The 12,745-nt window shown below is 39.1% G+C and overlaps 1 protein-coding gene and 1 pseudogene across 1 annotated transcript in view; both read left to right on the top strand.

Moving 5' to 3' along the window:
• Kcnb2 (potassium voltage-gated channel subfamily B member 2) overlaps positions 1–12,745 on the top strand; it is a 347,478-nt gene that overhangs the window by 93,199 nt on the left and 241,534 nt on the right. The gene's annotated exons all lie outside the window — the stretch shown is intronic.
• LOC124960233 (testis-expressed protein 30-like) lies at positions 11,434–11,986 on the top strand (annotated as a pseudogene).

Raw genomic sequence — 12,745 nt, 5'->3', positions numbered from 1 at the left:
AAGAATAGGGGAAGGAAAAGGCATTCTTTCATGAGGAAATGCCTCCTGGGAGCCCTCAGTAACATCTGATGGGAATACAAGGTGGAAGTTGGGGGCAGTTGTCAGAGGTGCCCTATTCAGATGGGAGGGTGGAGTCAGAAGGTCCTCAGTGCCTGCCAGGACAGGGAGACCCAGGGGAAGCTTTGGCATGCTCTGTGGAGGATGTAAGTAGCCTGATGGAGGGATCCTATTTCAGAGTCCTGACCCTAACAGGGTGGCATTTCAGGAGGACACTGGACCTGGATCCCTGTGATTGTCACCACCAAGTCTTCCTTCTTGTTTGGGGATCTGGTCCAGATATTTCCTGATGGTCCTCATAAGCCTCTGCCAAATACCCCATTTCTAACATCGGAGACATAGTATACTTTCTGAAATGTTTAAATTCTTCCACAATAAACTTTGTCTGATGTATGCCTTTTCTCTTCTTAAGTTATTGAAATTTCTCTCAGCTGTCAGAGCTCTCAAACTACTACCATGAGCTTTTCTTTCATGGGAAATAAGCAGGCTTTGATAATAGTCAGTGATTTATTTGACTTTTTTATGAAAGAATTTTGGCTAATATTTTTTACATGCCTGACTGATCTTGTCATCAGCTTTGGATAGACTCGCCTCTATTTTATGGTTTGAACTAGATCTAAATTGGACATTTGGTGGAAATCCATTTATTTCTTCCTTTTTTTTTTTTTTCTTTTCATACAGTTGAGAAAAGAAAGTTTACCTACTGAAGTTTTTCATCTCTCTTTCTGTTTTGTTTCTGTTGGTTTGTTAGTTTTTGGGGGGTTTTTCCCTAATGATGGGGAAACTTTCTCTCTTTGGAGACTTCTAACATGATCTTTAAGTAAATCAATTTATTTTATTGTCTTCAGTTAATTAAGAATACATTTGGTTTCTTTTTTATTTTTCAAATATGTATTTGACTCAACTTTATCAGTTGGTTCTTCAGAACTCCTTTGGAGTCTCATTCTAAGAGGTCTCCGTTCTCTGATTCATTTGTCATATCCAATTCCACATTCCCACCATTGATGGTGTCTCTTGAAGAACCCAGTCTCTCACCTTTGGCAAGAGGTTATCCAGAGTCTTCCTTGACTTCATCATTGAACTTATCCCATAAACCCTTCCATATTTCCTGTCATTTTATTCTATTTAACATGTTCATTCACTCTTCCTTTCCATGTCTCATGCTCTATAGACAGCAGCCTCTTACAGAGTGAAATTTTCATGCACAGTATCTTTCAGTGCTTTCTGAAGTTGTTCCACATTTTTCTGATGTGTTTTGAAAGCTGTTTTAGTTACAGCTACTTGAAATTGGATGTGTGTTGATGCATCTTCTAAAGACTTAAATCTTTCTTGTAATGTCAGGCATCAGCGACGTCATTCTAAATATTTAGATTTCTCTTTCTGAAGTCCTTTTCTAAAACCTCTATTTTAAACTCAAGTAAAGACATGGAGCCTTAAAGCTTTTTAATAAGGACATCCAGTTTCATGTTTTGTTGTGTTGTGTTGTTTTCAAATACTTTATTCTTGGGTCTGACTTCCATCAAAGTTGATTCAAGGTCTCCAGTGTCTTTTTCAATGAGGCTAAGTCTCTCAAGGATTTGGCTTTTCATCTGAAGGGCAGAAATTCCAGTAACCTGTTCTTTGTCCTGCTTGCATACAGCAGACTTGAAATGATTAAAACATTTAAATATCCTACCCTGGCCATCAGTGCCACCGTTCCCATGGCAATCCACAGTGCTGTAAGCCTGATCTACGGACCCTGGTAACACTGCCACCTCCTGGCACTCATCTTCAGGGCCACTACAGTGCAGGGACTCCTCCATGGCCCCTGAGACCACTGCTTACCCACTGCTGGAGCCAGCTTTTCAGGATCAGACAGCCACAACAGACTGCAGAGGACACTGATGAGCATTATACCCAGAGCAAAACCAGTGCCAGAAAAAAAAACAGCAAAGACCTCAGTGAGGTGGGGGAGGGAGGATAGGTCTTCCCAACCTTCTTCCACATCACAAAATACATGGATGATTATATCACATGATGCTGGGATTTGAACTGAAGCTACTCGAATGTTATGGTTGGTGAGCAAGGGTTCCAGCTACCCCCAGCCCTGCCTGAAGAACTGCCACCCCAGAGCCCTTTCAGTGCTGCAAATTGGGCGGCTCTGCAGTGGAGGATTCATAAGCCTGTGACCCTGCCCAGTTCTTTTCATTTTCTTGAATAACCACTTCATCCCTCAGCCCTGGAGACCTCATCCTGACCACAGAGGCCACAGAAAGCAGCACTGTCAGATCCTTGATTTGTGTCTGTCCTGCCTTGAAAAATGCAAGAGAATTCCTGGTAGGTTTTGGCTTTCTTCACTGATTTCACCTTCAAAAACTAGGGAAGAAGAAGGAAGTCACATTTTCATAGTCCACATATTTCATAAAAATGCAGTCCAACTGTGAGCAAGGAAAGCCTGAATTTCAGACTCCTTTTGCTTATGGTGAAATGTTTGGTGACCTGGAAACCTTCACAATGATCATTTTGGAGGGAGGGGTAGGAGCTCTGGGTCACCTGGGCTCAGATGAGCTATGATAAGATGAAAGTATTCATATAAGATGGATTGGTGTGGAGGCTATCCCTGGGCATATAATATCCAACATTTAGGGGACACTTCTGTATCCTAGGTGGGGTTCCAATTTCTTGACATGGTTTAGCTCATAACAGCATTATGAAGTAGGTGCTTCTGTTTTCAGTTATTGCAAATGGATTAACAAAGGCAGTGTAGGTTCTATAACCTGTCTTGGGTTTGTAGGAGTAGTAGGTACTTTGATTCCAACCCAATTTTTAATTATACAAAACATGGAAAATGAGTTAGGGAGTATTCAAGTAATAGTGAGAAGAGAGCTCGGCTTGAAAATGGATGGTGTGCTAGATGTAACATCAGAACATCAGAGAATAGTGGGAAGGTAATTTGGAGCCATCATTTGTAGTAGACCTTGGGCGTCAGAGTCTAAATAAATTAATTAATTAATTACTAAATAAATAAACGAAAGGAAAAATTCACTTAATTCTTCAGGCCAGGGTTATGCAAACTGCTCCACTAAGCCCAAATGTTTCTGAATATGTATAGAGCATTGTTGTGCAATAGGGGTTAGTAGAAGGCCAATCAATTGGAGTCTAGATTCTCCATCTATATCCTACTTTAAGCAGATCATTTTTACATTCATCTGTATTATAATTTAATATAACACTTATTTTGAAAAAGGGTTCTATAAATTAAATATAAAAAATTTAGCTTCTGTTTTAAACAATGAAAAGTCACCAGAGCAATTTGAGAGAGGAGTAACGTGGGCATGGGTGAGCTGTGCTAAGATGAAGCTATTCGTATAAGATGGATTACAGTGAAAGCAAGCAAAGGTAGAACAATCAGAAAGGATGACTTTTACACTGATGAAATAATAGCTTTCATATTTCTGTGTTTTTATTGTTCATTTTATAAACAAAGACTTAGACATTATAAAGTATTACTTCCAAAAAGCAACTGCAGTTTTGTGAATTTGTTACTACAACATCATTGCCTCCTTATGATTTTCTTCCCACAAATAAATGGGTCTTTGGTTCTTCAAATGGGACCCTACTTTAAATGAAATTCTCTTTGAATGCAAAATTGGGTCATTTTAGCTTTGCAGTATGTTCCAATTTTCTGATTTAGATTAAAGCAAAAAGGGGAATTCATTCTTGCTGTGGGAATTATGTGACTCACCTGGGCTTTCAAAGCTCTAAGTTCCCAGGAGATGAGAATGAAACTGGCCACCTAGCTCTGACTAGTGGCCACCTTTTCTTCCCTGTGTCAGCTCAGCTCCTGACTCTGTTACTGTGCAGCTTCCTCCCCGTGGAGTCTGTATGGCCTTCTGTGCAGGTTTGGCCCAGGAATAAGGTAAAGTGGCAGTGTCTGAAGAAGGAAGAGTCCTCCTTGTTGGCAAGAGGTGAATCTGAGGTGGAACTAGCATGTGTTTGATTCTGTGCTTGAGGATGAAATGCCATAAACACATCATCCACCTACATCTGTCACTTCTACCTGTTGCTCTAACGGTTTCCATCACCTCTGGTTCTGTTGTCCAGGGTTAGCATAAAATGCCACCTGCATCACATGAAACCTTTTTTTATATGACAGGGACCTCATCTATAGAATGTTATTTTAAAGGAAAGACTACCCAATTTGGAATATAGAAAACATCTCTCATTACCACATTCACTCTTGTGACAATCTTTATTGCATACCAGATACTATTCTAGGTACTGAGGGCACAGAATTAGCAAAACAAAAGTCTCTAACCACCCAGCACTGCATTCTGATGGGGAGAAATTGGCAAAATAAGTAAGTAAAATCATTAGTGTTTGAAAAGTATGATTGCTGTAAAAATAATACAAGAAGACAGAATTGCTCAAGGCACGGCAAATTTAAATAGAGCAGTCAGGGAAGACTGTGGAAGCAAACCAGGCCTGCATGGACTGAAGAAACAGCAAAAACAAAAGGTAGGAGAATGACTTCCGTGTTCAGGGGATGGCAAAGGGCCAGAGAGGCTGAAGTACAGAGGACCGAAGTAGGGGGAAGAAAGGTCATGGGAGATGTCAGGGAGCAAATTTGGAAGAACCTGAAAGGCCCTTGTACAGACTGACCTTCACTCCTCGTGAACTGGGAAGGCACCAGAGGGTATTGGCAAAGGGGATGAGTTTGCCATGATGTCTTGCTGGATGGTTGATTCGGTTGCTGGAGTAGCCCTGCTGAGAACAGGAGAAAGGGGAAAAGAGAGGAACCAGGGAGATCAGCCATACAGCAGTCGTGCCAATCCAAATGAAACCGCCTTTTCAGGAGAAATGGTGAGAGGTGAGTGGATGCTGATGTGGGCCTGGACCATAAGACAAGGATGTCACTAGTGCTTCTAGCTGGAGCAGCCGGGAGGAGGGAGTTGCCATTAGTTAAGGTGGGGAAGCTGCAGGGGAGCAGGTTTGGGGAAGAAAGAACAGAGAAACTATTAAATAACTTTTGCTGCTTGTCCTTCACCATGAAAAAAATGGAAAAAAAATTTAAAACACATTTATGAAGAAAACATACAAACGTGTGTGTGTGTGTGTGTGTGTGTGTGGTGTGTGATTCCCAAGTAGAGATCTTTTTTCTAAATCAACATTATAAACAATAAGGGTGTAGTTCAGTGGTATAGTGGTTGCCTAGCATGCACAAGGCCCTGGGTTTGATCCCCAGCACCACAATAAATTAAATCAATCCATTAATTAATCAATAATAATATAGTAACAGGCAGGTCATCAAATTATTTGGGAGGAAATCTTTTATTCACCATTATACCTTCAGAACCTAAGATGAGTACTCAGTGGATATTCACTGAATTCTGTCAAGTTTCTCACCAAGGAGACTAACATATATGTAAGTTTGTTCTTGAATCACTCCTGCTTTTACGGGTATTTACAAATCGTGGGATTGTATTTATCTCAGTCAAAAATTTAGTTCTGTCCAAATGATTGTTTTATTCAACTCAGAAAGCAACCACAGACTCAGCCCAGACAGACTAGTTGCCTCCCATCAAGCTAATCATTAAACACAGTCAATCTTTCCCCTCCTAACCAGCCGACATACTGTGAAAATAAACTGGTTACCCCAGGGAATAAGGAGGGTGGTGCTGTGCATACTTGGAGGGTAGGGACTCCCCGTGTCCCTGTGGGTAGGGGTTAGCGTCCTGGTCCTTTCCTGATGTGCCACGGCTTCACAACTCTAACCATGTCTTTTTTTATTTTTCTTTTCACCAAAAGTGTTCTTTTTCAAGATTACTTTTTAAAAATTGCTTGTCAGCCTCTTCAACTGTTTCTTTGTGAACAAAAAGTAATATAATACGATTAATATAAAGAACTTATAGATGCTTCTGATCAATCTCATTTTCTCTCTAGAAATGCACACCTGATGTCATCTACCTGCATTGAAAAAATTCATTTTAGGTCTTTCCTTCATGCTGCTGCTGCTTAAAAAAATTGAAAGAAACCTTTTTACTTTATTCCATATATCATCCACCTAGAGAATGTATGATTTTGCTGATTCTCAAAAAAACTTTAAGGGAATATGGACAACAACTAGAACACTTTGAGTTCATTATCAAGTGCAGTTTTTTACCACTGTCTAGATTGTGTAGATGGAAAATAAAGAACTTGAATTAAATTCTGATTGAAAGGCTTAGGGAGCAATACTTTATGGTATTATGTTTTATTTAGTAGGCTGTCTAAGATGTAGATCATTTTTTGTGTTTTATTAGTGCATTATAGATATACCATAAAGGTGGGGTTCATTTTTACTAAGTCATAAATGCATATAACATAGTTTGCTCATCCTCAATCCAGAGTACTTCTCCTTTCCCTCTTTCCCCCCCACGAACCCCTTCTCTGAATTTTTCTCAATCCTGGAAATCATAAGTACTAGAATTTTTTTTCAATTCTTATCTGTTTTTATTTTATTGTTTTTGAGGCTTTTTGTTTTGTTTTCCTTTCTGCTTATGACTTGGAAGTAGAATAACAACAACAACAAAGAAGTAGATTTTAGAGCCAGATGTTTGGGCTCTATTTCTTCCATATAATTGTGTGTGTGTGTGTGTGTGTGTGTGTGTGTGTGTGAGAGAGAGAGAGAGAGAGAGAGAGAGACAGAGAGACAGAGAGACAGAGTGAGAGAGACAGACAGACAAAGAGAAACTTTAGGCAAGATATCTAAATTCTTCATATCTTGGTTTGATTGAGTTGGAGTAAATCATGTTATGTGTTTATATGAATATGTCACTGTAAATCCCATTGTTATGTATAGTTTTAACACACTAATTAAAACATTAAAAAGGTGGGAATAGTGATAATTATGTCCTGGAGTCTTTGTTAGGATTATGTAGGTTAGCTCGTGAAAATCCTGATGCATAATAAGCAGTCTCTTCCTGACCTCCAAATGTTAGAAGACCTCAGGGATTAGTTCTGAGCCCTTTTATCTGCCCACATTCTCTCTAAGTGGACACACCCTTTACTGTGGCTTTAAATCTTATTCATCTATCCATTTTGCTTTCACCTCTAATTTATATCTTTGGTCCACTCAGCTTAGATGTTTCAGAACATCTCAAATTTTGCATGTATAAATTTGAATTTTCTTCTTTCCTTTATCCCACAAGCCTTTGCTTCCTCTACTCTTCACTCTCAGTGAATCTTCCATCCTCCCGGTTAAGACAGAAACCTGGGAACTATCTGTGATCTGTCTTTCCCTCCTTCCTGAAATATAACCAATTACAAAGTTTTCTTCCTTCACATCCAGTGTAGAGCTCAAATCTGCCATATCTCAAATCTCCCTCTCTCTCAAATCTCTCTATCTCTACCTACCCCGCATCCCGTAACCTCTCCACCCCTTCCTTCTAATCTCTACCCCACATAGCAGCCATGCAGATCTTTGGGAAATGTAAACCAGACGTCACCCCCTTACTTAAAATTCTTCAGTGAAGTCTTGTTGCACTTGCAACCTAAACTTTGTAACCTTCATAATATTCCCATCAGAGATTCCTTGTGATCATGAACTCCCCATTGACAGTCCATTTTCACTGACTTCATATTCAGAATTCCCAAGACCACCCTCAGGTTCAATGATTCGCCAGAAGGACTTATAAAACTTAGAAAACCTGCTATAGTTATGGCTTTATTTTGATAAAAAGGATGCAGATTAAAATCAACAAAGGAAAAAGGCACATAGGTCAGAGTCCAAGAGAAACCAACCATGAGGTTCCAGCTGCTCTCTCCCAGTAGAGTGCTATGACTAACTCTTAATTCTTTTAATGATGATGTGTGTGACAGCATACAGAGTGTTGCCAACCAGGAAGCTCACTCGAGCCTTGGTGTCCAGTTATTAGGGATCAGTCACATAGACATGGAGTATGCATGCAGCTGACCTTACTTAGTCTGTAACCTCTTGAGAGTCAAAGTGATATCACATGGCCCACAGTCCTTACCATAAATCACATAGCTAACATAAACTGTCGGTGTGGACCATGGTCCCAGTAGACAAAACCACCGTTTTGAGACGGGGTATTCCAAATTAGATGTTATTTCTTAGGAACTAGTTAAAGACCAGGGTGTTCTTTGGAGTGCACAAGTGTTGGACAACCTAGGTCCACAGAGTTAATCCTTTTTCGCACATTGACCATTTGGAAGTTCCTAAAGCAAGCCAAGCCTTTTCCCTCCTTGGACTCTTGTTCCTGGTCTCCTCCTCATTTCTCAGGTCTTACTTTAAATGTCACCACATCAGAAAGGCCTTTCTTGACTACATGATGCAAGTAGATACATTCCCTTTATTATTCTCCATCACAGAACCCTGGACCAGTACTCTGAAATACTTATGTCAAGTCCTCATTGTGTTTTTATGTTCTTAGTCACTTATTTGTGTTTTCAACTAGACTTGAAGATACACACAGACAGGCGCCGTGTTTGTCTTTTGCCACAGACATTATCTGAGGTGTAACTGGTACTCAGAAAACATTTTGTTAGTTTTTTTTTTTTTAATTTGTTCTTTTTAGTTATACATGACAGTAGAGTGTATTTTGACATATCATACATACATGGACTATAACTTCCCATTCCTGTGATTATACATGATGTGGAGTTACACTGGTCGTGTATTCATATGAAAATAGGAAAGTTATGTACAATTCATTCTACTGTCTTTCCCATTCTCACCCCCTCGCACTTCCCCCTCCCCAATCTGAGGAACCTCCACTCCCGCCCACAACCTATTGTGAGTCAGCATTTGCATATCAGAGAACATTTGACCTTTGGTGTTTGGGGACTGGCTTATTTCACTTAGCATGATAGTCTCCAGTTCCATCCATTTACTGGCAAATGCCATAACTTCATTGTCTTTATAGGCTTAGTAATATTCCATTGAGTCTATGTACCACATTTTCTTTATCCATTCATCTGCTGAAGGGTTTCATAGCTCAAAAGTCATTTTCCAGTGATGGAAGTCAAGATTTTATTGTTTGTTTCCTTGGATTTCATCTGTAATCAATGAATTATTTAATGAATTATTTAGAAATCATTATAATTTGACAATCGAAGAGGAAGATAATCTGTGTGCTATATCTGTAAACACTTGGGTTGATTAAGCTTATCTGGCTGGTCAGACAATTTTCTGTTTCTTTCCGGCCCTCCAGGTGTGCCTTTGTGAAGCTTTCCACTTCATGAACTAATGACAGAAGCAGGTAGAAAGCCATTTGCTCCTTATAGCTCCTTACCAGAACTACCAGCACAGCTGAGGATCCATTATAGTCATTTGATTGTGTCTCCATTTGTGTCATGAATTGCATGTATATGACATTTACATTTTAACTGACCTGGTGGTATTCAGTGAACTTGGTAGAATTAATGTATCATAGCTCAGGAAGACTTTAAAGTGTGTATAACATTTTGTTTTGAATTTAAGTAATATATTTAACTGATAAGCATTCTAAAAATACCTGAATAAAATAGATATCTTTCTCTATTTAAAGAATCCAAAAGATTCTGATTTGCAATGACGTGTATAATTTGGAAATGTCACTATAATAAACAGAAACTTCTCTCAGTTTTGAAGTTTTGAAAAAAAGTCTAATTGCCCATGGCAATTTTCAGAAAATTTATTCTTTCATAGTAATGAAATCATGTGATGTGCATTTCATTCAGATTTTGTGCAAGAATTTGAGAGAATGGAGTGCTTTTAAATAAAGCACAGTTGTAAAAGCCTTCTGTGATTTCACATTTTCTATTTTAGTACAAAACTCTTGTCTTGTCATTCAAGGTCCTAGAGAGTTAAGAACCAGCTTATGTCTATAGCCTTGTCTTCCAATCTCTTTAACGACTCCATGCTGGCCTCATTTTACTGCCATCAAATAGTGTTATTGTCTAACTGAAGACTCAACATGGTCGAGAATGATGTGTTAAATGTGTGAACAGACACAAATATATCTTAGTGCTAATTAGCATCCTACAGAGAACACTGGCCTGAGGAGAGCTGGGCTCTTGTTCTTGGTCCCTTCTCTGATTAGCTGGATCACTTGACTACAACTAACTGAGCCTCGGTTTCCTCACTCATAAGGACATTGAACAAGATTATCTCTAAATTGCTTCCAGCTCTAAAAGCCTGGGTTCTCTCTTCCTTGTGTTGACAGTCTAGAGGACTCCACACATTATCAAGAGATTAATTTTTGTGTTCAACCACCCAAGAGGACAGTTCAGGCCGATCCAAGGTGAGTAACCAGTGAACTACTTCCAATGTGTGGTCACTGTTTTTAGTGATAAATCAGTTTGAGCTTCTTATTACTCCAGTGGTGCCTTCGATGCTTAATTACTGTGACAAGCATCTCTGCCTTTGGTTGAACTGAGATTTGGAATAAATTCATTCTGATAGAAAATGTGGGGAATATTTTGAGAACTACCATTTACTGCAGAATATATAAACTCGCATGTACTTGTCAGTTTCCTATGAAAAAGGTTTAATGTACAAGATGCTGGGCTGTTCCTCTCTTGCCCACAGTCCCCTCTTTTTCAGAGCCTCTCTGCTCTCACTGCCGTCCTCCTGATTAAGATCTTCCTTCTTGCTCACCTAGACAATTTCCATAGATTTCTCTGCCCACCTCCTCTCCCTACACAAGGTAGTTCTGCACAGTACTGTCAGATTAATCTTCCTAAAACAGGAGTGGCTACAGAAATAAGTACAGACTCTCCAGCTTTCTATTCAGGGCCGTAAACAATATAGATCCCACCTTCCTTGAAGGTATATCTTTCGCCAACTGTCCACAGCAAAATTAGATTACCCTTTGTCTCTAATCACATCCAGTCTTGCCTACCTCTGCACATACACTGCTCCCATTGGTTTTTAAAGACCTACAAGTCCTGAAAGGTTACCTCTCCCAAAACACCTGAGATGTGTTAGCTCTCCCTCAAAGTCTTAATTTTCCAACTCCAAATGGATACGATCTCTTTTTCCTTTAAGTTATTCTACTACTCCAGGTGCCTTTGCCATTGGACTTACATTCTACCTGCTATTATGTTGTTCCTAAAATAATAAAGTTGTGAAGACCACACTGATGGGGCAGCAAGGTGGTCTCTTTGAGCTTGCTAGCTTGTGCTCTGAAGAGAGTGAGGGCAGTTGGGTGCTGATGGCCACATTTGCCTTCCCAGGGAGATGCCCTTTGCTTCTCAGATATAATGCACTTTAAGTTTATTATTCAACAGTGAAAACAAGTCATACAGAAGTTAAGTTAAAAATCCTTTTGGAAATAAATTACTGGATGCCGTTTGGTGCCAAGTGAGAACTTAACATACAGAATAATTCTTACACATGGAGCATCAGGAGATATGGCTCTTCCTGGTTTGATGTCACTAGCATCCCATCTTGCATCTCATGACTTTTTTTTCCCTGAGATTTACCCGTAAAGGCCTTAATATTGTACATAGAATTAAGGCACATAAAGCAGTTTTGAATTACCTAAAGACCTCAGGAGAATACAAGCTTGCAGGTGTTTTCCTTGGAGGTCGTTCTTGGATTCAAGAGCAGCTGCTTCTGTAATGCGGCTTACTGAGCCAGATGATGCTGATGGTTTTGTTCCAGGTCTCATTTGTATTTCTTATCCACTGCACCATCCCAAACAGCAGCATAAACTCAGAGATGAAGATCTCTTTTGCATAAAAGATTCCACACGGTTTGTGTCAGTCTCAGCAGATGAAATGTGTGAGAAGAACTTTCTGGGGAAAGTGACACAGAAAATGCAAGGTCCCAATAAAACCTACTGGATTGAGAAGGCAGATCATTCCACAGCAGTGAAAGGACGGTCAACGAATGATGTTTTCAAAGAAATAAATACAGATTTTGTTTTGGATCCAAGAACTCACTGAAATGGACAAGAAATAATTGTCATTAGTTAAAAACCATATTATTTTTGAATACGAGTACAGTTAATTTGATAAAGAACAATATGCCTCTCAGCATTACGAAATGTATTTCAGACTAAGGTTCTTTAATGTTGCCCTACTTTTGAAACACATTTTCATTGTGAAAATAATATCCTTTACCAAATGTCTTTCGAAAGCAGTGTTATAGTTGTATGAAGATGATGTACAAATATTAAAGGTGGTCTAAATATAATTTATTTTTACTAGTATAGTTAAGTTTTGAAAAAAAATTAAACATTTGAATCTGGTTACAAAAAATTACTAATAATAAAGCTGTGGAATTCTGGAGACAAATGGAACCTTACAGAATATTCTTATATGGAAGACGTTTTATGCACCCTTTAGAATTCTAAACCGGGCTGGGGACTGGTTTTTCTTGAGAGATAGCATCATCATATTCCTAAATTCAAACCCTAGTGTTTCGCAGGAAAGACATGCACATTCATTTTTGTTGAACAAAAGTGGATGAAGTCACTCTAACATAGGACAGTGAGTATAGAGGTAGAAAATTCACAAAATATACCTCTTCTTATGTTAATATTATTGCAGGTTGCTACCACGTTGAACACAACAGTTGGCAGAATCTTCGTTCTTTTATTAATCCATTCATCTGGCAATTACTGAGTATACCTACTCCGCCTTCAGCATTGTGTTAGATTTTTATTGCCTTGGAATACACGCAGATTAGCAAGCTGTTTGTTAAGAGAAAAAGAAGGCA

Source organism: Sciurus carolinensis, chromosome 1 (genome assembly GCF_902686445.1).
Source record: "Sciurus carolinensis chromosome 1, mSciCar1.2, whole genome shotgun sequence".
NCBI classification, from domain to species: Eukaryota; Metazoa; Chordata; class Mammalia; order Rodentia; family Sciuridae; genus Sciurus; species Sciurus carolinensis.
This window is presented reverse-complemented; position numbering and strand designations above follow the sequence as displayed.